This window comes from Tinamus guttatus, unplaced genomic scaffold (genome assembly GCF_059628265.1).
Source record: "Tinamus guttatus ecotype Peru unplaced genomic scaffold, ASM5962826v1 Tinamus_guttatus_pri_ptg000340l, whole genome shotgun sequence".
Classification (NCBI taxonomy): domain Eukaryota; kingdom Metazoa; phylum Chordata; class Aves; order Tinamiformes; family Tinamidae; genus Tinamus; species Tinamus guttatus.
Genome location: NW_028288874.1, coordinates 457,501 through 484,444, shown reverse-complemented (window position 1 = coordinate 484,444; position 26,944 = coordinate 457,501). Strand labels below are relative to the sequence as shown.

The 26,944-nt window shown below is 37.7% G+C and overlaps 1 protein-coding gene across 2 annotated transcripts in view; it reads left to right on the top strand.

The window, feature by feature from the left end:
* The window catches only part of FOXP2 (forkhead box P2), a 349,666-nt gene that overhangs the window by 131,803 nt on the left and 190,919 nt on the right, over window positions 1-26,944 (top strand). The gene's annotated exons all lie outside the window — the stretch shown is intronic.

The following is a 26,944-nucleotide window of genomic DNA, read 5'->3' as shown; positions in this document are numbered from 1 at the left end:
CCCGGTTTACCTTCTGCTTCACTGGCTTATGAAGCATTTTACCAGCTTCTTTGGCAGAAAGGAATAATATATATAACATATCTGCCTCTAAGAGTAGCTGGGAAATGACAGTGCATTTGGAAAATGAAGGGGAAGATGGAGATGCCTTCTTGATGAAGTTGGATGTTTGTGACAAACAAACATCTGAATAGATATTTGCTGCCTTTGCGGAATGTCTTTGTAAGATAAAGACCTTGCAAATTTGCAAAAAAATGGAAAAAAATTACTGCATTATTACCCAGAGAGAAAAAGAGAAATCTCTTGCTGATTAGGAAATTGGCACATGAGGCCAGAGTGTAATGATGAGCAGGAGTGTACTGGTAAAATTTGTTGTATAAGTGTCTTCTTACAAACTGATATTATAATTTTGTAGTATTTTGTAGTAGTAACTCCATAGTAGTGTTCTTGTTTCTTTATTTGTTTGTTTACTTTAACAGTGATGTACAGACTCATAACCCATGGCAGAACAAGCTGAAGTGCTGAGCGAGACATTCAGGCTGACAGGGAAACCTGGGGATTTGGATGGTATGGGAAACAGCGGAAGCGTACGAGGAGGAGTCTTACTGTTGGATAAACTCTACGCAGAGTAACGCTATGTGGGAGGGAGGGCTAATAGATATTTCCCTATGTGTCCTTCAAAGTACATACATTCTTTTTTGAGTGTCTTGTACTACTTTTTCCAAATATGTTGTTTGCTCTTCTGTTTTTTTTTTTTTTTTTTTTCCTAAAACTTATGTGCAAGCAACCAGTGTCCTTCCTTCCTTCCTTCCTTTTGTCCACTGTATTGGCTAAGAGTTTCACAGATGCTAAACTTCCCTTCCTATGAAGGGTGTTTCCATGGGTATTCATTCTAACGGGAAAAATACAGAGATGGTTCCAATAGTAGTTCTGTACCAGTAATGGTGCAATGTTGTTCTTCTTCTCATCAGTTTTGTAATATCAATCCAAACAACTCTCCTGATCTGGATAAAAGTTAAGTAAGTGCTTTTCCTCTTTTTTCCCTCTTTTAAAATATTGTTTACTGGTACAAGTAGGTTGATGAAAGATAAGAAGATGTACCTTAAGTTTTTTCTGCCTTTGAAGGATGTTTTTCTTTTACTCATGTAGTGAGAGACCTTTGCCTTTTCTGCAGTAGCCTAACTGATAAGAGTGAGCCCTTTACAATCAACCAGTACTTGCAAGAGCAAGGAAGTACTCTTTTTATATTGATCCGAGGTCTGATAGGGGTCAAAGAGTAAGTTTGTCAGTTCAGGCTCCATGGCAATTAAGAAACTGCAATCATAAGAAATAATACAAATAATCAATAGTCTTCTGTCTATCATTAAGTTCTGTTACCTTCCTAGCAGGACCAACTGTAATCACAAATATTGGATGCTTGATCTATTGGCAGAAGGCCAGGCACCTCCTCAGTGATAATCAGGGATATTGGCATTCAAGAAAGCAGTGACCGTTTTCTCCTGCATGCTGATAGCGGCTCTTACATTCTCATTTTAATGGCATCTGGCCACCAATATGTAGGGCAGTCAGCTTTTTATCCTAATGTACTCTAGGCAATGTTGGTTTTGTCCAGCCCAGGAGCAAGTAGAATCCAATCTTACCTTCCTAAAATAAGCAATTCTAGTAGAAGTCTCCCAAAGAACTAAGAAATCATTGTCATTATCCATCCAGTGCTTTTCCTAGCAGTGGAATGTTACAGTGTCAGATACCCTCTGAGAATGATAAGAGTTACGGCACAAAATCATAGATTTTTTTTTTGTTTGGGACATTTAACAAACAAAGATATGTTCACGTTGCTCAAATTCTTTCATCATAAACAACTGTCCTTTCCTTGAGACACAGGAGAACTTACTATCCAATTAGGAACCTGAATAAGGAGCATATAGAGATTTTTCTGTCTATAAATACAATTTTTTACATTCATATCATACCATCTTAAGCATATAAGCATGAAACATCAGTATTGTGATTAGGTTTTGCAGCAAGCCATGTGTCCTTAAAGATTCTGATTTTGGTTTTGTCCTGGAAATGCGAATAACAACTGCATATTGTCAGAAGAAAAGGCCGGGAAATGGCCGTCCCATAAATGGATCTGGATCTGGATCTGGAATTTTGATGCCAGATGTGTAGATAAGGTAAGGTCATTTGTCCTGACCTATATGCAGTTTAAGAATTTGCCTGAAGAAGGCAAAGACAGGTAAAATGAATGGACTGTTTTTCAAAGAAGTAGAGAAGTCAGTGAGCAGTGAGAAGTCAAATGAATAATTAAGATAAATTGACTGAGATATGATTTCAGAATTTGTTTGCTTATGGTTAGAATTTTATTGAAATTAGAAAAAAATATGAAAACCCACAATATAAGAAACATAAGTCAAATATTTGCATGGTAGAAGCATTGCTTTCCAAAGTACAGCATATTCTGACATTTCAATAATATACAAGAAAACATCTGAAACTACACGTTGGAAAAGACAAAATAAGTATCATGAATTCATTATGTTTTGTTTATTTATGGGGCCTGTACATGCTACAAGGTATAATTTGTGCTTGTTATTTTTTACATGATGCAGAATATACTTGCCTTGATAGGTATATTTTTCAATAACAAAATTCATGTAATTGGAGGCAATAATTTTAAAATTGTATGTAGCTTAAAGCTTAGCCCCTCACTACTTATTCTTACAAATTGGATAAACTCTGACTTTAGCCCTTCTGTCTTTATCCTTCAAACTTGGTCAATTTGATCCTCTCCTTTTTTCATCTAGTCAAAAAAAATCACATTCAGTGACTTGGGAAATTGCATACCTAAGGATTTGGCTTTTTAAAGCAGCGTTGTTCACCCAAGGTGTCAAGGTGTGTAACAGTTTTTTCAGCAGGCTGATGAAAGCGTTCTCCACTGTGCTACAGTTCCTTGTGTAGCTCGGTGGTTCTTTTTTGTGTAATATTTATGCTAGGGCTTGGTATTCTTTGAAGCCTCTTGTAGCTTTTTTTTTTTCTTTCTTTTTCATTGCATCTATCTACTTTGCCATCATGTTTTTCCTGTCCTTACCCACAATAGATAAGCTATAGAAAAAAAATGTGTCTCTAAGAAGAACATGTTAGGTAGAAATTTTTGTGCAGCTGTGCTCTGCCAGTGTATAACATTTAAAAGATGTCACAGGACTGAAGATCTGCTTGTCTTTTAGGTAAAAGCCACTTGTAGGTAAACCAAGACTCAAATTTATTGTTGATTGTCTTTCAGATATTTTATATTTGTTGCCCAATTTTAATTGGAGGTAGGAAATTGAAAGCTCATGTTTATAAGGGTTATGGCTTTAGTGTCTGCCTATCTTTCTGACAGTTAGATTTGGATTTTAATGTGATCGTATAATAAACTTGCTGTTCTAAGATAAGGAAACCAATCTGTTCCTAAAAATATTTGCATGAACAGTGGAAACAGAAGCTAATTTTTTTTCAGTAGATTGATATCAAAGTTGAACTTCTGTGTGGAATCTCTAATGTCTGCGTGGCACAGCGATTGCAGAAAAGTCTCTCTTGGGGCAGGGACATTAATAACACCTCCCTTCCCTGTTTGGCCTTTTTTTTAATGATTGTCAATGGAAAAAACTACTTAAGACAGTAATGTTCAGTTCTCTGTTCTGGCTGCTGTTACATAGGCATCTACGTAAGGTAGAATTCACTTGCTACTTGCCACGTAGGGTGGGATTCACTTGCCTAAATAAGAGTTTCTGTTAATCACTTGAAATGCCTTTAGATAGGTGAGATTTCCACAGAGGGTTATCAGATATAATGCAGGACCAAGAGAAGATGTTTATCCTTCTGGACTGGAAAATTGGGCATTAGTATCCTAGAGCGTTAATCAAAGATGCTATTATTTAGGCAGCTAACTAAGACATCATGAAGATGCTCCACAGACTATATAAAAAAGTCAAGATTTTTCTTGGTTATGACAGATAATTTTAATGTGAGGCTGAAGCCTGCCTTTGTAATGCTCTCTGAAAATACAAAGTCCAAGTTACAAAAATGGTTTTTTTTTGTTGTTTGTTTGTTTGTTTTTTTCCTGAGTTTTAATATTATTTTTAGTCTAAACTGATCATTTCTAATCTTTCAGAACTTAAGGATGTGTGTCCTTGCTGCAAGTTTATTGATACAAAATAAATCTGAAAGATGCAACTCAAGTTGCAAGTTTTTGTGGGAAAAAAATAATGCACTGTCATTTTCTGTTCTGGTTGTGATGGAAAGTGGTACAATCTCAAATTGAATTTTAGGTAGCTGTTGAGAAATACTAGCTTTTAAAGACAATCCCTGGACTCTGCTTACCTTTGGTGGGGTCAAATACCATTTTTCTGATGAAGTTCTTTAAAAGCAGCATAAAGGAAGCTCTGTAGCACCTCATCTAGACTTTTTCCTACATAAGTTTCTGACCTTTCTCTTCCATCTAAAAGAATTGAGGTGATCATGTGCATTCCTAATCTCAATGGCCAGCTTCAATCCACTGCCATGCACAGTAGCACAAAGGGTTACGCTTCCTGCTCCTTTTTCCTTTTGTAAGTTTTCATTCCCTGTTCCTACCATGAAAAAATGTGGATTGTAAGCAGTTCAAATTATTTCAGAGCCTAGGCAGGAAGCAAATAGATTCTGTTGGGGAGTTTGAAGAGATGTTAACATGGCCGACAATATGACCAACCTGTTTTAAGATAATGCCTTATTTTACCTTCTTAATTATTCTCATTCATTTTAAGCATTTAGTGCTGGGAAAGAATGATTTTGTTTTTATGATAATAGTATATAGTTCTGAAAGTGTGATTTCTCTCTTTTGATAAAAAAAACATTTTCAAAGAAGGTGGGCTCCACTATTCCCAGTGTGTGAATGAGGAAACACAAAGAAGTGAAACGATTGTTACAGTGGAATGACATACTGCTGGTATCACTTCTTGGTTTTTGGAAAGTCTCTTATACATTGTGGTAACTTGCAAGTGTAAAAAATAATAAAAATCTTCTAATGTTACAATCGTATGAAGTATTAATTCTTAGGATCTGGTGCTGTGCTGGTATTGTTCCAGTTTTGATAAAATTTTGAGAGTCCTTAAGAAAAAAGGAATTCCAATTCGTTTAGTTTGATCCATGATTTTCGTATCAAAATAATACATTCTAGAGAAATATGTAAAATTTGTGATTACTAAGGAAGGTACTGGGCTCATTTGTAAGAGTTACTCTAGAATCCGCCTGTGCCACGTGCTCTAGGTGTCCCTGCATGAGCAGGGGGGCTGGACTAGATGATCTCTAGAGGTCCCTTCCAACCTCCACCATTCTGTGATTCTGTAAGAATCTCTGAAATTATTTAAAAGAAAGAATCACTGTCCTTCAGCCTTTGTTGGCAGAAAAGATTCCTACTAGTTAGAGGTATTATTTTGGTCCGAAAATAGGATATACTCATGTTCACCTAAATATCATGCTGTCATTCAAGGTGGATAAAATGCTGTTCAGATTGCCTTCTCTGTCGTGTGTGATAAAATGGTAGGTTGCTCCAGTTAGTCCAATTCTGTGTGTGAGGTCTTGCTTTTTTACAGCTTAAATAAATGAAGTTTTTATTAATGATGCCCATTTTTTTTAGAACAGAAATAATAAAAGAATGGAAATTCTAGAAAGTATTTAGATCTATTTTGGAGTCTACTGACTCATGTTTGTAATATTGTACATCATTTTTTGTTCGGATTTGGATCTCATTCAGTCTTGTTAAATTTTCTTCTTTCAGATTAAGTTTTTTCCACTCCTGGGTCTCTTCCTCATGAATGTATAGACTATAGTTGTCACTTCTTAGCTTTGTCTTTGATAAACTAAATGCATTAAATGTCTGAAGTCTTTCCATATATGGCAAGTTTTCAGAACTTGGAGCCATTCTTTTCTAATCTAAAAACTTCAATGGACAAAATGACTGAGCATGGGTATATAAGGTTACAGCATAACATCAAAGAGTAGAGGGACCATTTAACAGCAAAGCAGGTGAGCAATCCACTGTGGAAAATAAAATAAGAAATGACAGGTTGGAAGAAAAGCTAGAAATACATAGTGGAAAACAATGACCGAGGTGGGAAGGAGGAGGGAGGTAAGAAGAGAAAAAAAGAGAGCTAGAAATGAAAGTGGAAACACCAAATAGGAAAGATTCACTTTTCTAGCATGCGCTCTAGAATAAAGTTTTTTTTTTTTAATGATTTGAGAAGTAACTAGAAAAAGCAGGAGTTTTAAGGAAGAGGGAGAATAGGAAAAATAGGCAAGGAAGAGATTGAAATGAAAGACAAGAAGAGAAAAGAAAGTGAATTACTTCTAGGAAAAATATTTAGCTGCAAAAAAATGCAAGAATAAAATGTACAAGCAGAAACAGAACTCCAGGATTTAAAAAAGAAAAGCCGAATGGAAGAATTAAATAATCAAAAGATGCAAAACTAACCAGAGATGGAAGGTCTTATTCATATGCCACAAAGTACAGGTCAGTGTGCCCCATCTGGAGCTGTGTGAGTTTGGGTAGCTCTGAGGGCCACAACGGTTGTAACTTGGTTAATAGAGTTGGACATTCTTGGCAGGCAGGTAGTAAAAGAAGTTTTGCAAATGTTATGCCAGAGTGGCGAGCAATCACCCCATTCTGAGTTTCAGGACATTTATTAGTGCATCACATAAGCACTTCTCCACCTCTTGACAAAGTCTAGTGCTAGTTTCAGGACATGATTAACCAGTTCTTGAAATACTATCTTGGGTTTTAAGCTGTCTGAACTTCATCAATGATTTGCTATATATATATGTACATATATATATTTCTGTCTGCACATTCTGTTTAAAGACCATAATTAGCTCCTGAACATCATGTAATACTCAGCTAAATGACATTAAGGTAATTAAAGCACTATATGAATGTTGTGGGATATAACACAGTGGCATGTATAGTAGGCATTCCAATAACAGCTGTAAACTAAACATGTTCTTACCATTAGAAAAATAACATTCCTTCAGACCTCATAAATCAGATTTGTCTGGATTCCATGAATTAAGTGTGGATACTGGGGCAATCTTCCTTAAAGATGTATCCATACCTCTTCTGCAGACCTGAGTGGATAAAGAGTGTTTCCCTTTGCAGTTCTGTTCCACCCTGCCGGAGACGCCGAGTGACGCTCTCCTCAGAGGCCACGTGGAGCCGCGGTCAGCGCGGTCACACAGTGGCTACTGCTCAAGGTTCTCTTATGAACTTGGTTTATAATTCCTGTCTTTAGGAGCTGAACAATTCCCTTTTTGTTTTTCCAGCTCTCTTTTTATATCCATGGTATTTTTGCTGCTGAAAATTCAAGATGTGGTTAGAACTTGATATGATTTAAGAATAAAGAGAAAGATTAATTTAGACTAATAGATAAGGAAATATTTGTTTTATGCTGCAGAAATATAATAAGAATAGAATGTGTGAGTTAGGGAAAGGATAAAATTCCTTTAAATTATTCTGCAGGGTGTCATTGATCAGTTTATCAAATTTTTGGTGGCAGTGGATGCCAGGTGGTCTGGCTGTGGTTCATATAGTGCCTACATCCACTTGGGTTCAGCCAATGGCTCTGACCACTTGCAGGACACACAGTAATAAGGGAAAGAAAAAAAAAGATCCTGCTTCTTCTCATCCTATTTACCAAGGGAATGGTTAAGCTGTTAACTCAGTGGATTTGAAGTTATGGTGACATAGATGTCAGTGCTGTGTGTTACAGATGACTTTCATAACTAAGCCTAACTAACCATAACTAATCCTTTGCTAGTTATCCTAACAAGCAAAGACAACTTTTGTAACTGCTTATTTCCTGTGATTTTCCATCTCTTCATTAAAAAGTTGTTTTCCTGATGGTACTGGTGACCACAAAAAGATTAAGTCAATTCCTTTCCCTCTCACTGAGTGAAAAACCTTCATAACCTCCTAAATTCCTTTCTGATAGTATGCCGTCTTCAGCCTAATGAGTTAGTGAGGCTGGCAGGATTTTTTCATTTTTTTCATGCTCTACTTAGGCCTTTAGCATGAAATATTCTTCAGTGTGATCCGGAATGGACTGACTGTTACCGAGTTGAGCCACTGCTTTTCTGGATGCCTGCTAGTAGTATTCTGACTAGGAGAGGTAGAGCTTAGGAAGGTCTTCACTGCAGGGTTTCATGCAAAGAGATGATGCTTGGATGCATTCTATTCCTTGATCAGGACTGTAAGATAGGTTTTAAGTGCTAAGAGATTTGCCTAGGTTTTGTCATAGGAGGTGAACTATTCAGTTTCTTAAAAATAAGCTAGAAGTAAGTTAAAGGCAAAAAATGTACATCCTAACCTTAATAACTTTATTTATATGCTTTATCTCATTCTTCTTTGTCTTGTCTCTTTATTTCAATATTTCTGGAGAAGAGTTCCTTATGTTTTAGTACATCAATCATTAAACCCCTGAACCTGAATGGAGTTTTTCTCTGCTTTTATTTTACATCTGCTACTTTATGTTTTCATTTGTCAAGATTGTTCCCCAATGGACGATGTTTTCCTCCATCTTGCCCACTATACCTGCTGCATTTTAAAACATTGCAGTGTTTCTTCTAAACTGACACAGCACCCATCGCTCAGCAGCTTTCTCCTCTGGTGTTCAGATGTAGCAGGTTTGTTTTAGAAGATAAAATTTAGAAGATAAAGTTTAAAGTTTGACAGAACTGATCAAGATGTAGGCATGGACTCATCCCCTTGTAATGCCTTTTTAGTCACTTAAGCCATGGTGGCACTTAATGTCCACTGCCTGTCACTGACCAAAGGGAAAAAATAATCTTGCATTGCACTTAATGTGGGATTTTATTTGTTCGCATTCCTGTCATGTGTACAATATTCGGAGTGTTGCAGATCAATGAGAACAATCTCTCAATCATTCCCCAAAGTAGATCACCACCTTCTTGCTGATTACAATCTAAATTGGTGGGAGTAATTATGTGGATTTGAGACATGCCCATTTTTTTGTAAGTAGAATTATTTTTATGTTATTGGACCAAAATTATAGCTCCTATGTCCGAAGGCAACCTCCAGGCCAAGAATTAGTCTCCAAAGGTGGTGATCCTGCGAGAGACATGGAGATAGAGCAACACTCAGGTTCTCCAAATCAAGCCTGCAGTGGGGAGGCAGGTTGTTGGCTCTATACATCCAAATTTCCTCAGATGTATTTTTCACTCCTTTATTCTTCTCTTTCTTTGGCTCTGTCCAATATTACTAAAATACTAACTAAAAATTGCTAAATAAAGGTAGGAGTATTATGTGTAATAAAAATATGAGAAATGATTGTCCTGTTCAAGCTTTATGGTAGAGTCTTCTGAACAGCTTGTGTAGCTTCCACGCATCCAACCCCTGCTTGGACTTTTCATGTTTGAATCTTGTGTGTAGGGAGTGTTTGCATGCTTCACTAAAGGGAAATTCTTGAAATTAAAGGACAGAAAGAAAAATTAATGGAACTCTGAGGAAAAGATTGACCATATTTCAGCACAAAACCATTCCAGAATTATTGAAATCTCCCTTTTTATTATTTTTTTTCTATTTAGTGGCAAATGCAATCACCTTCAAAGCAAAATAGCGTAGGGGATAGATATATACTTTTGAAAAAAAAAAATGATTAGAAGCCTTTTTTTCCAACCTTGAAGATTCCTTTAAATGGCCTATATTTCTTTAGCTACTTTCCAGCTATTTTACTATATATTTGCAAAATTATTAGTAAGGTAATATGGTCTAATATACTATAATTAATTGTTTAATACCTTTAGTGCCACACTGGGATGGTAATACTCAAGCATTCCATATTTAAAATGTAGAGAAATAATGTTCAGTGTTGAACTTAAAAAAAAAAAAAACAGGATTCTAACAAATAAAATTATGAGCAGAGTGAAGTTATATCTGAATAATTTTATTCTGAAGTACAGCTTTACTTCAGGACTATGAAAGGGATGACATTTTGCCTGACTAGAGAAGGAAAAATGCTAAATTCTAAAACTGTTGCCCCCATCTTTTCTTATGCAGAGGTTTTATCTGCTGTTTAATGGGTAAACTTACTGTGAAGTGTACTTGCTTGTTTAACTTTACCCCTATTCAAGTCTTTGATTTTGGCAGGTTAGTTAATTCAAATAAAATTTGTGAAGTTAAGCACTTTCAAGAAAAGGCATAGGAGAACCTAATTTAACCTAGAGTGTCTCTTTTATTCTTCTGTTATTCATTTGAAGTGCCCTATCAGCTTGAACTGACCAACTTCAGTCATTTTTACCCTTTTATTTTTTTCTCTAATGTAAACTGAAATTCCCTGCTGTTCGTGGTATTTTAGTGTTTAGCATCATTTAATGAGCAGGTATCATTAAACTTAAAAGCTCCTTTTCTGTATATCTCTGATTAGTTAGTGAAAGAACCAAAGAATTCCTCTAATTTATCTTTGCTTCCTTGTTATATTTTGATGTTGGCCCATTTTACGTTTCAGTGCCTTTTTATGAAATATGAAATTATGATTTTGGTGTGAAAGTAGGTCAGAAAGTGAAAAAAAAATCTTTGGGACTGCTAAGATGTTTAAGCTAGTATATCTTATTTACAAGTGCACTATGAGAATATTGTTTCCTTTTTACATTTTTGCTCATATTATATATATGTTTGTGTGTGTGTGTGTGCATGCAGGCATATGTGTGTGTGTGTAACATATTTATACACACACACATAAAAAAAGTGCACACTCGTTATCTGTTCTTTGCAAATGAACTTATTAACCCCTGCCAGTAACCTTTGCAGCTGGGTACACATATATTTGGGACAACATTCTTCCTTTCCTGTACATCCAAAAATGTTATTAAATTCCATATGAATTTTAATTTTTAGTAAACGTAAGATGAAGGTCTAATTAGAAGATGATGAAAATTTTACGGACCAGCAAAACTGAAGCTTATCAGCTCTTAGGGTGTTATGCAAGTTTATATATTCAGGTTTGGCTATCATAAGAAGAGTAATAACAACAGATTTCTGTTTTTGTAAGACTCATTTCCTCCGAATTTCACACTTTCAGCCATTTTGAAAAAGTAGCCAGAAGAGGAGCCCAGTTTAAAACAGCTCATGGGCTGTTCATATGACCAGAATTTTTCAGGATAAGGCCCATTATTTGTTTATTCTATCAGTTAATTCTTTTAAGGTCTTAAAGGTATAAATGACTTAATCAGTATTGAAGTGACTGAGTCTTGCTACTGAGGTGTTTGCCTAAAGCAATTCATCATATTGATACAGATATTGCCATGTTCAAAATGGTGACAGTTAGGGTAATTGATATATTCCATTCAATATGCCATTTTCACCTCCATTTCCCATCTTTGATGTCCTAAAACATATTTAATCGTTTTGATCATTTTTATTTTTTTTCTTATTTTCATTTATGAAGTAAAATCTGAGAGATAGAAGCACTGTGTGAAGAAAAAATAATGAGGCTTTAATGGAAGTAAAGGTCAGATATTATGTAGTAAGTTGCAGATGGCACTGTATGTCATTAACATTGCTAACATCTAAAAAGATGTAACAGTGCTGCCTACTGGTAAGAAGAAGTAGTATTAATGCATTAAAGTAAATGTTATGAAATTAAGTGTTATCCACAGAATGGTGTTCTTAGATCTTTACTTCCTGATAAATATTAATAGGATGCATATTTTTGCATCAGGATTAATAACATGTTCTTATCTGTGTCACTGACGTGGAAACTTGATGGGCAAAATAGAAGATGGAATTATTTTAAATGGATGCCTGTACCATTCTGATCTAACATCATTGTATGTGTTTTGAACATTTTCTAGTGAAATTGTCTATATTAGATATTAAATTATTTTTATTATCTACCCATGTTGTTCTTGCTTAGAAATATGAAGCTGCAGAAGAAGTGTAAAGGAGTGTTCTTGTAAAGGCTTACCTTGTAAAATGCCATAATGCCAACCAATTTAAAAGAAGTAAATATGAACACTTAGCAAGTGTTCTTATCTGACAGGAAAGAAAATGTTTTACAAAATCCAGTAGTTTTCATTTTATGGATGGAGAAACTGTATTATGAAGATTAAATTTGTAAACTTCTTTGGCAGAAGTTTAGGTCTTTTTTTTAAAAAAAAAAAAAAACTTTCAGGATTACTGAATCATTTCACAACTTTGAAAAAATTGGCTGTTTCATTTAGAAAGATCTAAAGCAGCATCCAAGGGAATTACGAGCTTGCTTCTAGATGTGCAGTTTGAAAACAGGCATTGACATCAATAGTGTAGTTAGATGGGTATAGTAGACAAGTAGACAAAACTCACGTCTTCCAAGTCCAGGCATTACAAGTGCAGGCATTTTTAAAAATGTATTACTTTTGATGCAAGGAGATCCTTATCTAGTTATTTCAAAGAATAAAATAAACTCTAGTTAATAAGTGGACTTTTTTAGACAATAATCTTATTTGAAGATGCTTCCCAATATTCTTCCGTTAAGGTCTTTTATTACAATGATGATGATGGTTTTTTTCTTACCCATAAGTAAGAGGCTGGAAATGCTGAGGAGTCCTCAGATCAGCAGGGCAGGATGTACTCATTCATATGCATAGTTCCTTCTTCCCCATCGTAGGGCCTCTTTCTTGTGTTGAAATATCTTCCCCGGGAGCCGCTGACTGTAAACCAGGTCTGTCGGCAGGAGCTCAGGATCAGGCATGGAGAGAATTCAGGGAGCTAATGATACTTGTTGCTAATTATCTCGTGCCACCTTGTCCTTGATTATCTCCAGGAAAAAGGAAGACATGCTACAACATGGGATCTTCTGCTAGGTGTTCACTTGAGCTTTCTGTTGAGATAATGGATAAAAAAAAAAAAAAAAAAGATCTGCTTCTAGCAAAGCTGCCCTTTCTCTTGCTAAGAGAAACTGGTTATTGCTGGTTACTGTGGCGGTTTATTTAATACATGGAAATCCAAGGAAATCACTATCATCCATGATATGTGTGCCAAACCTTTCACAGTGCTGCAGGAATACAGGAATGCTTCACTTTTTGGTTTGTAATAAGCTATGAAATCTGAATTCATAATTTTATAGAAAAGCACATTTGAGCAAATATTACTAACATTTAGGAGCTGTTTTTTTTTCAAAAACTTGGCCAATTCAGGGTTATGCCATGTACAGTACTAGTCCTGGCTCACTTCCACTTTTTATGTGTCTCATACCTGATCAACTGCTTTATTCCACATGTCTTAGATACAGTTTAACATGTAAGGAACTACGTTGTCATTCTTAAGACTTTTTCTTTTTTTTTTTTTTTTTTTTGAATGAGGTCACTCATGCAAAGAAAGTGAAGTTTTAACAAAGTTGATTTTCAGAGATTTTGGAAAGACATGTCTTTCTTTCTTCTTTTTTTCCAGCTGTTTCTCTGCCTTTCTCCTCTCAGATTTATTTTTTATTGTTTTTTATTTCTTAGAATTTAATCTAGCTAAAAAATATAAGTGGCTGAACTCCATAACACAAAAAAAAATCAGACCATCATAACATATTGACTGAGAAAGCATTAGGAAGTACTATAGAGCATTATTATCTCTATATCCTATGTGAGCATGGTATGAAAACTGAATTTGCATTGTTTTAGTAATTTTTGCATTGTTCTTGCAGTAAAATGTCCTTGTAGGTTATGTAAGAAAATGTCTGAAACTGTAATGCAGCCATGTAAAAAATGTGGTTTAACATGATGTGCTGTAGCATAATGCAGAACGATTAGATAAATTACTGTTAAAAATAGATGAAAAATCCATTCCAATGCATGTTTAGCTCACAAAGGGGACATCCTCTTCCCTCATGTCTTAAAACCCGGAGTGGAAGGTCCAAGAAGTTAAAAGACTTAATTCCATCAGAAATATTGAAAGTAAGTATAAATCAAATATCTTCAGAATTTCAGTATTTGTTACACTCAAGGAGGTCCAAGTCACAGTTTCTACCCATTCATTCTATATGAGAAACAGAGATACCCAAAATTAGAAAAGAATAGGAAGCCTAAAACCACTGTGTAACTTGTCATCTTCAAACCAGTAAAAATTTACTGAATAATGATCTCTTCCAGTTGCTTTTTTAAAGAGTCATACTGTGACCGTTTAGCAGAAATTAGTTTAGTAATATTGTGACAATCCGGGTAAGCTGTCTGAGTAAAATCTGTGACTTCTGGGTAGCAGTATGCAAAAAGTATATAATTTAATACTTCTGTGGATGCTGAATTCGCCAGGGTTTTGAGATAGCGAATCTTTTTTTTGCATCTTTCAGCCCTAAATCCGTGGTGTACATCCTGAATGGTCATTTTCTGTGAAATTGGGTGGCAAAAGCAGAAGCAGTGGCTTTGTAGTTACACTGAAGATCTTGTGATGGCCATGCAGGACCAGACTTAAGAAAAAGTGTTTTTTACTGTATTATCAGAAGGGAGTCATTTGGATTAATTAGATATTCCGATTACTTGAAGGAAAGAAGGAAATTAAAGGCAGGAGGACGTGGAGAACCCTAATAGTTTGCAACCAAAGGATTGCTGAAGGATGGAAATGTATACAAGTATTTCTTATTTTGCTTAGAACTATGTGTTTCTGGTGATTTTTCTGAGTGAAATCACAAAAAAAAAAAAAAAAAAAAAAAAACACTGGAATTAGCCTTGATCTCACTGGGGCCTCACTGCAACTGGCTTTTAAGATGGTATCTAGACTTGTAAATAGGCATATCCAGAGACAGTCCCATGGACTGAGCTGATTCCCTTGCTCATACCTATGTTGTCAAAATTCTCTTAGCTGCTGAAGCAAACTGGGACAAGATCCACACTTGGAACCGTTCCTGAAATCATCTCACTTCTGAACTGTGCCTGAGAATTGTCTAAGAAAATGCTAAATGGCATACATCAAAAGCATTTCAAGAACCAGTATAATAATTTAAAATATAGGTGATCACATTTCATTACCCAGGAGTGTTTCTGAGTGGGATTTGATTTGCTAGTACAGGTGCAGCCACAGAGTCCCTGGAAGTGGTGGGAAAGGTGACGTTGGAATTATGAACTGATCCTTTCAAGACCCAGTGGAGTTGGAAAGTTACATAGAACTAAGTATGATAAGTGCTCAGTCACCCTGGACTTTTGTTTTTTTTCTGCTTTATTCTGTTTGAGTTTACTCAAACTTCAAAAGAATTCCCATCATCAAACTAATATTTTCATTTAAAGTATCTATCAGATGTCCACCTTAGTCTCTGAAAGGAGGGCTGTAAGACTATCTATAGGTGGGATAGACGTGCCTACATACATGTTCTCGCCATCCCAGTTCCTCAAGTGAGTTGAAACAGTCATGAAAGACTTGGGCCTTTAGGAACAGGCTTGAGTTTAGCAACATAGAACCTTGTGTGCAAGTTGAATTTTTACTCCTTTTCTGACTAAATCTGGCCATTTTCCATATTCTTGCTTTTGCTTTCTTATTTTTAGGTTCATTCATATTTTGAATGTGCATGTGCATATTTTGCACATGTTAGCAAAAAGGATTTCCTTTTGGCTGCTGTTTCTCTACCTCTCTTCAGGGTACTGGGATTGCAGTGTTTTTCACCATGCCTCATCTTACATATTCCATTACTGGTTTTGCCCAGAACTGGCACTCTCTTTATTATTTGGTAAGAGATATCCCTTGTGTCTGGTTCCTCTTCAGTCACACCAAGGATCTGATAAGGATTTACCACTTCTGAAACATCTAAGGTGTCAGTAGCCATTAAGGGCGTCTTTTCTAATCTCTCCTGGAGATGTTCCATTCTCATGAATAATTAAGAACTGGAGCAGGAACTTCAACACAGATGGGATTTTCACTGCTTGTAGTGAAAATTCTTAAGTGTTGCAGCAGAATGGCCAGAATGTAGTTCATGATCTCCCTTTTGTTTAAGAATAAAAAAAATAAATAGACTTTATTTAATTTTATCACAGCACATATAGCAATTCTTGTGATTGCAAAAGTTTGAAGAACTTTGCAGAAGAGTTCTTTTTTAATCTCTACTATGGAATGTATCATTATGAATTTATTGGGAAGTGAAGAGTCACTGCAGTATTTACACCTATATACTGATATTTTACCTAAGGCTAAGAACATGCAAATGGTCATGTAGGCCTCTGTTCAGCAATGTGAAAAACTTTAGGAGACTTACCATTCATTTTGGCACTGCTAAGAGTACTTGGGGAGTTAGAGGTATGAACACGCTTTGAATACTTGCTGAATCAGATCAAAACAGGGGAGTAGAATTTATGGGAGCAGTCAGAAGCTACATAGTTACTTAGGTATTCAGTAGCATTTTTATTTACCGTGTAAAACATGGCATTTTGCCGGGCTTCACAATAAATGCAGAGCAGCATTTATTGTAAGGCTTGCAGCTTTTTCACCACTTTCCCCTCTTCTCTTTGCTGCGCTTTTGAAGAAGAGTACTCAAGCTGCCGCGCTTTGTGCTAAGTGCGGTGCTCTCCTTGGCTGCCGGGCATAATCCCTGCATGCTCTGCAGCTCCGAGGGGTCATATGTGCAAATTTGTGAATCACTAACTGCCTTCGGCATGCGGGGCTATCGCCGTGGTGCCTCTCAGCGTATACAGTAGCAGAACTGCTGGCACTGAAGTGACGTGTTTTCATCCGGGGAGGCAAAGCTTTGGATTACTTTCATAGACTTAGAAGCTTCAGTGCCATCTGGTATTTCAGGCACTTACTTACTTGCTGTTTTGCAACTTGTCTGCGGGAACTGAGGGCATCCTTCAAAGATGCTTTCAGAGTGTTTGTGCTGCACAATAGAATGTGATGGGGAACATAGTCATCCTGCCCAAGCTAGTGTCCACGTAAGTACTTCTGCACAGCACAGCTGTACGTCGCGCAGAGACACTCATTTTAGTATTAACACTGAAGAGCCCTGCTGAGTTTCTGAGTTCCATTCTGCAACTAGCTTGACTGCTGATAGCTTGTGTTATATTTAACTGCAGAGTGTAGTCATGCTTTTAGACTTCCAAGTGAGACACTCGGGATTCTAAGCTGCTTAAGTGTTTGAAAAATTTGTCATCTTCTTTGTCAAATAAATTTCATTATTCATAGAATTACAGCTTTAGTGAGCGAAATATGAAAAAAAATAATAAAATGGGAATTCGGTTATAGCCTTTGGCGAAGTGATTCGTGAAGACTTATCCCCAAATAAATTAAAAAACAAAGTAGTTTAGAAGAACTATAAATAGCAATATGATGTGGAAACAACTGGTAAACCCTAGATCCTTTTGGCCCACCTTGTCTTATTTAGTTCATTATCCTTCTAGTAAACAGCATGTTCATGAAGACCCAAGAAGACACTAATTGCTTAGAATTGTGTACACTAACAGTAAAGATTAAGAAGAGCTTCTAGTACAAGATAACTTGTTGTATAGGTATGAGGAAATCATGATTCTATCACCATGAAATAATAATAGAAAGTAGGTGCCTAATCTTGTGTGCTGTAACTTACATTTTCTATTTTAAGCATCAAGAGTAGTAGCTGACTACCCATAAAGACTACAATGGAAAGTAGCACAGCCATGAAATTTAGAATATTTTTGGTTCAAAGTAAATTCACTTGATCAATTGAAACTCTAGCACCAAGACAAAAGAGATGGTGGGCTGGGAAATGACAGACACACTGTGCTGTGTGTTAGGCTACCTTGGTTTCAATCCTGTCTATGCTGCTGACTTGATACATGATCTTGATCCAGTTAGCTTCCTATTTTATGCCTCAGATTTCTTCATCTGTTAAAAAATGGAGATAATGATACTGACCTGCTGATTAGAAATGCTGTACAAAATGTGGGTGCTAATATAAGCAGAGTATCAGATCACCAAGCCCATGGCAAATCAGTTCATGACTTTGCGACTATAATGTAAAACTGTAATCTGACCATTCCTTGTGACAACTGGAGATGGCTCAGGTAATGTGTGCAGTACTCATTCCACCCAGGGAGAGTTACTAATAAATAACATGATAATTTAGGAAGATAATGGCCTCTGGAGGTGATCTGGTCTAACCCTCTGCTCAAAGCAGGATCAACTTAGACTGGCTTGGTCAGAGTCTTTCCTAGTTGACCCTGCTTGGGTAACCTGCAACAGTGTTTGACCAGCTTCTCTGGAAAGCTTTTTCCCTATCATCAGAAATGCAACTTGGGTCTGTTGCCTCTTTGTCAGAGGTCAGTTAGCACCCCCAAGAAAAGTCTTCTTCATCTTTCTATGCTTTACCATTAAGGGGCCCTGAAGACAGTAATGGGCTTTTCACATAGTCTTCTCTTTTGAAGGCTGAACAAACCCAGTATTCTTAGAGTCTCATCATCACCATGTCCTTGCTCCCTGAGCATCTTAATTTGGATTCGATGTCTTTCTTGTGCTGTAGCACAGTACTCCTAATGCAGTGTTACAAATGCTGGAAGAGAATAAATCACTTCCTTTCACATGATGGCTACACTCTTGCTATTACAATGTGCACTTCTGGCCTTCTTTGCTGCAAGGGCATATGCTGACTAATGTTCAAGTTGTTGTCCACCAGGACCCCTATGTCTTTTTCTGAAAAGCTGCTTTGTATCCTTTTGACCCCTGGCCTCTAATGTGGGCTTCCTCCTACCCAGCTGCCGTTCTTTGCATTTGCTGTTTGTGAGGTTCTTCAGGAAGTTTTTCATCAGCCCATCTTCTCCCCCACCCCTGGTTTGGTAGCATCTACAGCCTTGTTGACCGTGCACTCATTCTGTACCCAGACTATCAATAAAGACATTAAACAGCGTTGGACCTAGGTCTGACCCATGGAAAACACCATTACTGTCTGCCTGCTCTGCTGCGTTTTATACTGCTCATCTGAACAAATGAAAAAACAACATGTTTGTAGAAATAGGATAGTCCTAGCTTCCTATGGGCTTATTCACAGAGCAGAGCTGCCATACTGAATCAGCTGCTTGTCTCTGGCCTCAGAGTAAGAGAGCTCTCTCAACTACTAGAAACTAGAGATCTCTCCACAGTGTGATACAGTTTGTATCCCTAAAAGGCAAAAATAAGGCAACCATCTAAACGTGTTAACATGTGCAGAGCTCAAAGCTACATGCGTAAGAGTCCAAATTGACTTGTAAACAGTTGAGATGAGGGAAAATTCCTGCAGAATATCTATTAAAATACATGTGACTGTTCAACAGGTTCTTCTACAAGAAATAGTGGAGTTCTCTCATATTTCTTTTTCCTCTTGTCTGTTAAGAAAGACATAGACTGAATCTTTAAGTATATCTGTGTTCTAATATCTTTGTGTATTTCATGTTGTTCATATTTGTGGCTATTAAACAAGTTCTTCGCTGTACTGTTACATTTTGCTCTTGTCTGCTCCACAGCTGAATACCCAGCCAGAACTAGACTGAGGTTGAAATTCAAAGTGAGTTTGGGTTGGAGGAGAACTATCATATGCACATATTCAAATTTCACTTTGATGTTATTATGTGGATTTTTTGTGAAATATATTTTCTCTTTTACATTAATATCACTGTGTAATCTGAGTAGCTTTTTCCAAAATCTTATGTGGTCTGTAAATCTTGATTTTTTTTTTCTCGGAATGTGCAAATCAAAAAAAAAGGTGCATGGCGGGGAATTCATCTTTAAAATGAGATTTCTCTTTAATGATTGGACTTGAAACGTCAAAGGAATCCACACTTCCTGGCCTAATCTGTATGAAATCCCTTCAGGCAGTGGCTCCAGTGAAACTTGCAGCTGAATTAGCTTCTGCATTTGCAGAGCTGGTGGTACTTGGGGGAGAATTCTGTGTTTGTGAGTTTAATGCTTCATACAGTCCCCCTATGCTCTGCTATTAAACCTGTGCAAGCCTTGTGTAGTACCATAACCTGCTTTATCGGTCAGAGGCAAAAGTTAATTGTGTTAAATATATCTCTTTGCTTTTGTCTTGATAGGACTCTTTTATTTTAATGCTTTCCCCTGATACTAGCTCTTGTAGTTAGTTAACATCATTATTTATTTAGGTTGCCATCCAACTAACGCAAAATTAACTAACCCCCTTTCCAAGAGAAGTGCCTGGCACTCCTTTCGCTGCAGTGGAGTGCACCTGTTTATACTAGGCCAGAATTTGCCCCAAATGTCTAATTTAAAGAACAACATCAGTGATAATTTCGACTACTCTCATGCCAAATCTTGTCAAAACATTTTTGTTTCTGCACATCATCATTACTCGTTTATGACTGCGTGGCCGTGGGAAAAGGCTTTCTTAGTTAATTACAGATGTGGAGCCTGCAGAGGGAGCTCAAACCATTGTTTATGTGAGCCTCACTCAAACAGCAAGCTTCTTCTGCAGGCAATAGAGTGACTGGTTTTTAAAATATATCCAAAATTTGCGCTTCAATTTATGAAGCTTTTATACCTGGAAGCTAGCTCTTCCCAAGCTACGCATGTGAGTAAAGCAATTTGAGAAGTGCCTGGGAAGAGTAAGGATTTCTGGGACTTACTAGGTGGCACTGTTTGAAATCTCGAGGTGTAATTTCCAGGATTTCCTTTTAGCCCTTGTTCTGGACGGAAAATTTCTTCACTGCTCTGTCAGGTCCTTCCTTGCACTGTCAGGTCTGAGGCAGAATGGTGCAGAAGGCCCTCATCAAAACCAGTGGAGTTGGAGCTTTGATCAGGAACATGAGGCTGGAATAAGTGAGGCCAGGAATAGATGAGGAGAGGTGGCCACTGCAGGTCTAAGGAAAGGACAGAGGGAGCCTTGACAAAGTTTTGGTTGAGAGAGGACTTCCGAGCACACTCAGTTTGCTTTCCTGTAGTAGGTTTCGTCATGAATGTAAGGAGAGGAAGGAGATATGTAAATATCCTTGGGAGGAAAGAGTAAGATTGCACCTTAATAGTTGAAAATAATAATAATAATAATAAATGATATGTACGAATCTAGTAAGTAAGGATAAACTAAAGCAATGCTAATGGTGAGAAGGTCAACATTGCACTCCTTAATCCTCCCCTTGATGGATGCAGGTATGGGCTGGGATTTACAAAGATGACATCCCTATATGCGGCTTGGGATGCTCCATTTCCAGCTGACCTCTGCTCAAGTAGATGGAGCATCTGATCCTTTATCTTGCTGCAGAAATTGACATGGAATTTTTCTTTCCTTTCTGTCAGACATTTTCAGCTTTGCAAAAGACAGGTTCACATATGTCCCCTGGTCAGGAATCCGTGCCTTGTCCAGCCTGCCAAACTTGACTCCTAAAAGGCTAAGGCTCCATTCTGAGAGCTCTTTAATTATTATGGATGGAAGAATGGTTTAGTAATACTTTTTTGGTTTTGCTTTGTTTTGCTTTTTTGGGGATAAAATAAGGATTGCCTATGACTGCTTCTGGTGCCTTATGACACTGGGCCCTGGCATCTCTTGGAGCAGCCTAAAATTAGGAGCAGCTTTGATACCTTATCTGCTAATTCCAGTTTTGCCTCTGATAGAAGCAAAATGGGTCTGTTCAATTTTTATCTCTGGTGATATTTTAAATAGCAACAGAATCATTGAGGCAGATGGTGTATCTATTCATATTGAAAAACTTACCTTGCAGAGAAAATCTTCGTTGTGTTATCAGGGGAAGGGCTTCTCCCATCTTCCCAGTTTCTTTCACATGTTATATATGTGACAGTGGATTTTCTGTGTTCTGTCTACAGATTTGTATAGAGTAGCTAGCTGCCATCCACTAAAATTCGGTATGGAATTTTTCTCTGTGGCTTTTCCTTTTGAAATATTAGTCATGTCTAATTTGCTGGAAGGAATCTCAAGCGTCTCAACTGCTTATTTTCAGTTTCCTACCAGGAGGAAAAGCATTGCTATATTAATGCAGGATTTTTGGAGGGGTGTGTGTGTGTGTAAGAAAGACAATTAAATATTAGTGATGAATAGTTTTTAAAGGAAAAAAAAAATCAGCTAACCACTAGGTTGTTAATAATGATCTCAAATTCACTTTTCTCCCTAGTAATATCTGTAGTTCTACAGTCATCATAGATTTCATAGATTCCTACTGGTATTATGAAAAAAATGCAGAGAACCTCCCTAACGTTTTTTTTTTTTTTTTTGACTAATAACTTTCAGATTTTTTGTTGTTTGTGGTTTATTGCAAACAGAGGCTTTAAGAAATATACTTCCAACTTTTCTGCTTTTAATCTAGGATCCTTGGTCATGTGCTGTAGGTCAAAGCTGTGATTAGGCAGTCAGTTACGGATGACCGTGTGGTGCACTGTGATGGCATTTTGCTGTTGGCAACAAAACATGATCAATCTTGTATTCACATGAGTGCTGAGTTTTGCGTCCTCAAACAGTTAAATACACAATGGTTAGACAATTAACCATTATTACTAGCTTTTTTTTCAATAATTGAGTAATTATTATATTCATAGTAACTTGTTAAATTTGTCCACAAAGTTATTTTCAAAATACAGAATATTCCAATCTGTGTCAACCTTCAGAGGGAGAAAAAGAGGTGAGTGTTGACACAGTGTTAACAAATAAGGACTTGGGTTTTGAGTGGAACCAACCGTAACCATCACTGAAAACCACAGACCTTTTTCAGTCATTCCTAAAGTGAAAGACTATTTTGAATAAAACCCATGTGGGTTGACTTCATGTGTAAAATGCAATTACTCTATGTCATTTTGGCTCATTTGCTGTTCCCTTCCTGGGCCTTGGGACACTCTCACTGTATTTGTGCAAGTTTGCACCCAAACTTTCTCCTGCAGTTTATGTCCTCCAGGAAGCAACCCACGAGAGCAGACAACATAGTTCACCCTTGGATCCAGTCCAACCAGACTGACTCCCGTTACCCAGAACAATCCTTCAAGACACGTCTTGTGCCCTTGCTTGCCCTCACGTGTCCCTGTGCCATGCTGAGGGACACACAACTCACCTCGTTGTCATCATGCTTTAAAACCCTACGCTGGTGATCTATGGCACAATCCTCTCAATATTTAGGGCACTCTGAACTGGCAAAAGAATGAAAAATAATTACTATATTTTGTATGTCTTATGGTCAGGGTGCAAAGAAGATACAGGCTCAAAACTATAAATTCCGCATGTGGCAGCCCCCACGTTCAGGGGGTCCCAGCCCTGAGCAGAGCATACGTGCGTCAGTCCACACCAGTTGCTCTTGGTTCGCTTCTTGGGTTGTGGTCACAAACGTTATATGCACAGGCCTGAGACTTGTTTTCCAAGGGTCTTCATAGCATGGCACAATGGGAGAGGAGCAGCCATAAAACCAGCCTCAGGATAAAGTGAACTTGGCTTTTCTCAGTGACTTTTATTGCCAATCCCTAATAAATGCTTGGAAAGTGAAATCTCACCTACAACTAGAATCTCCCCTTTTGTGTGTTCTTCAGTTCCTGTCTACACATCACAAACAATAGACATGGTTGTGTGGACAACTGAGAAGTTGCTGTGTGGCTTACAGAGCCGGTGCAGACATTCCTTCCTCTTCCCTGTGCATGCATATAATTGATACCAATGTATCAATGCTGTAAACTGAATATGTTGGGAGAAACCAGCTGGCTAAGCAAGCTTGACTTTGGAATATGGCAGACCTGCTGTGAAGTTTTTTTGATTACATGTTGTTTCATTTTGTTATCCCTGTTACGTTTTTCCTATTAAAAATATTTTGAAAAACAGCAGTAAAATTCTGATATCTAACTATTTAATCCTAAGAGTGTAAATGTGTTGAACAGGAACCGTGTATCAGGAAAGAAGTGACAAAAAGTTTACTTTTTTTTTTTTTTTTTAAGATGAAATACATTGCTGGATATTCTGTGATCACTTAACACTGCATCACACAACTATATAGAATTCAAACCTGATCGTTATTCTGAAATGCCAGGATTCTGTCTCCTTCCAACTCTGAAGTACTGAAGTAGTCTTTCTGTCCTCCCACAGAAGTAAAAGTTGTGCAGGGTTAAACCTATGATTTCTATATAATTACTAGTATTTTGTATCAATAGAGAAATTCCTTACTTATCATCAGTGCATCTTGGAATTGATATTACTTGGTGATGATATGTACTGCTGACATTTCTTCCTCTACTGTTCCTTTTACTATTCAAGACCGTTATTATATCAGTTCTTTGGCTTATCACTGCAAGGCTTGCTTAGAGATCGTGTGGTACTAGAGATAGCATCCAACTGTTGCAATGGCTGACAGTTGTCCAGAGGATTACAACTGTGATCATATCAAGTTTGGGGGGATCCTGACCTGTTATATGTTCTTTTGCATAATTGTTTCTGGAGGCAAAAGGGCAAGAATGGTGCAGAATTAGAGCAATGCATTTGATAGAGACTTGTCATTTGAAAAACAGTTTGCATTGCCTGTCATCTTTTGTTTGGTAGAAAACAGGCTGTGACATAATACCTGTCACTGCCAGCGGGTGTTTCTCTGCACCCTGGAGTGAAAAATCCCATGCAGTAGCAGCCTAGGTCTAGGTTACCTATGTAAGTGAGCAGGACCCTGCTGTTCTCGAGGCCTGTGCTTGCATGCAAGGACCCACCTGCCCCAGGTGGGGAGGAAAGGAGAAGCATCGGGTCTTTAAAAAGAAAAAGAAAAATTTAAAAAAATCTCATGTCAGCCTTCTTGCTGGGAGAGAAGATCGAGAAGTGTCTTTTGAGGTTTCTCTTGGGCCAGAAAAACTCCCTGAGGAGGAGATAAGGGTAAATGCAAAACACGCCGCTTGCACCTCTCGGGTTGTTAGTGTGTGGATAGTCTGAAAGCTGCTGGCAGTGCCTGGAAGTTTAGAATTGGATATTTATACTGGACAGTATCATTAATTGTTATACAGCGAAAAAAGGGCAAGTAGGGAGAGAAATTACATACTTCTCTGATACCTGGAAATATTTTATTAATTTAATTTCCGAATAGTCCCTGGCATTATGACATCCAGGATAAATTTGTGCTTTAGAACTGATTCTGCATGATAGAATCAAGGTACTGACTATTTTCTTTAAGAATGTGGAGTGTGTTTTAGGAAATTGTTGATGATGGTGGTAATGATGGTAATGATTAAATGATTTGACAAATTCAGTGGTATCGTAACCAGTGAGAAGCGTGTCCTTCCATTAATACACTTCCGTGATTGCTTTTCGCTTTGCTATCTGTGTTGTTGAAATTACTGTTTGTCAGTTTATCCCTGACTCAGGTTTTGGTCAGTATTTTGTTGTCTTTATAAATGGCTGATATAAAATATTTAGGTCTGAACTGCAGGTTAATGTCATTTTAACCAGCCAAACTTGATGTACCTCGGATATAGCTTTGTGGAAGAGGCACCTATCGCTTGATAGCTGTGTGAAACTGTTGCCTACAGAGATGGGCTCTTGACACTGTCTGCCAGCCTCAGGCTGTCCGCTTTGTGTCTGCTTTAATTGAAAATTAATAGTTAGGGGGTTGCTATGGAAATGATACCATTGCTTGCAGACAGCAAACCCAGCTTTTTGCAAAGAGACACTAGTGGTATTGTTTGTCCTTGTTGACCTCAGAAGTTCAAAAGCCTGGAGGAGGAAAGGAGATGCAAATATTTTACTTAAAAAAAATAATTTGCATATTTATAACATTATTTTTGAATGTCAGAGATATCAAGTTTTTTTTTAACAAACTTTTGAGGGTAAAATGAGAGAGCAGGCTTTTAAATGTTATGTTAATTGTTATTGCCCTGCCTTGCAGGTTGATAAGGCAGTATTTCTGAAGAGCATATTATGTTATCGTTCTGGTGAATGTAAACAGATTTGTGTGAAAATGTTATTTGACTGATGCGATAATGGAAACTATCATTTATTTCCTCTGGAGTACATAAAGTCATTTGTATCGTTGTATACATTATTCACAGTTTCTCTGAAACGTGAAAGCACCGCAAAACTGCGGACAGTTGGAATAACAAAAATATGAAAGAAGTAGGGAAATCTTTTTTTTTTTTTTTTTTTTTTCCCCTCCCCCTAAAGGAGGGAGCTAAACAAAACAACCGGAACAACAGGGAACCCTCACAAACAAATTGCCATTTGAGCGGGTCTCTCGGTGTTGGTCCTGCCTAACTAGTACTTGTATGTGGTGCGCGTCATGTGACGGGTGGCTTTTTGCTTGCTTTGTTCATTCCTGTGGCAACGCATGTGTTCATATCGGAGCGGGCGCTCCCACCCCCACACCTACCTACCCACACACCGCGGAGCGCTATTGATTTTGTTCTTTTTTTTTTTTTTTTTTTTCCCCGACGAGAGGTCTTTCCGGACCTCCGTTTTCCCAGTGCAAAAATGCTATCAACGCGCTGCTTAATGAGTAAAATTTTTTAATGCGAAGTGGAGAAAAATAGCTAACTCACGGAATATTAAACTGTTCCCTATCACGGTGCAAAAGAATAAGTGCTTTCAGTTCATTTCAGAGGAGGTGGAGAAATAGTGTAGCCTCAGGGGTTGAAGGTGAAATGTGAAATTTGCTGTAATTACTTACCCAAAATGTCTGTATTAAAGGCTATTAGAAGCAGTTATTTTAAGTACTTCTTTATACATCTTCTCCTCTGTTTAGTATTTAAATGTGCTACAGAAGTAGAGGCAGATGTTATTCATCCGGGGGCCGTGGTGGGGGCCCGCGCGAGGCGGCGGCGCGGGCAGCGCGCGCGGCGGGCGCCCGTGCCCGGCTTTGTTCGGCGGCGGGGGCTTCGCCTCCCGCGCGCGCTGCCCACCCGTGCCCGCGCTCGCCCGCGTGCCGCGAGTCCGGGCAGCCTTGCCCCGCAGTTAGAGGCCGTAAAACTCCGGCTCTGTCATGCCTGCCGAGGGTGTAACTGCGCCAAAACTAGCCAGCTCTTGCAACACGGGGGAAAAAAAAAGAAAAGAAAAGAAAAAAAAAA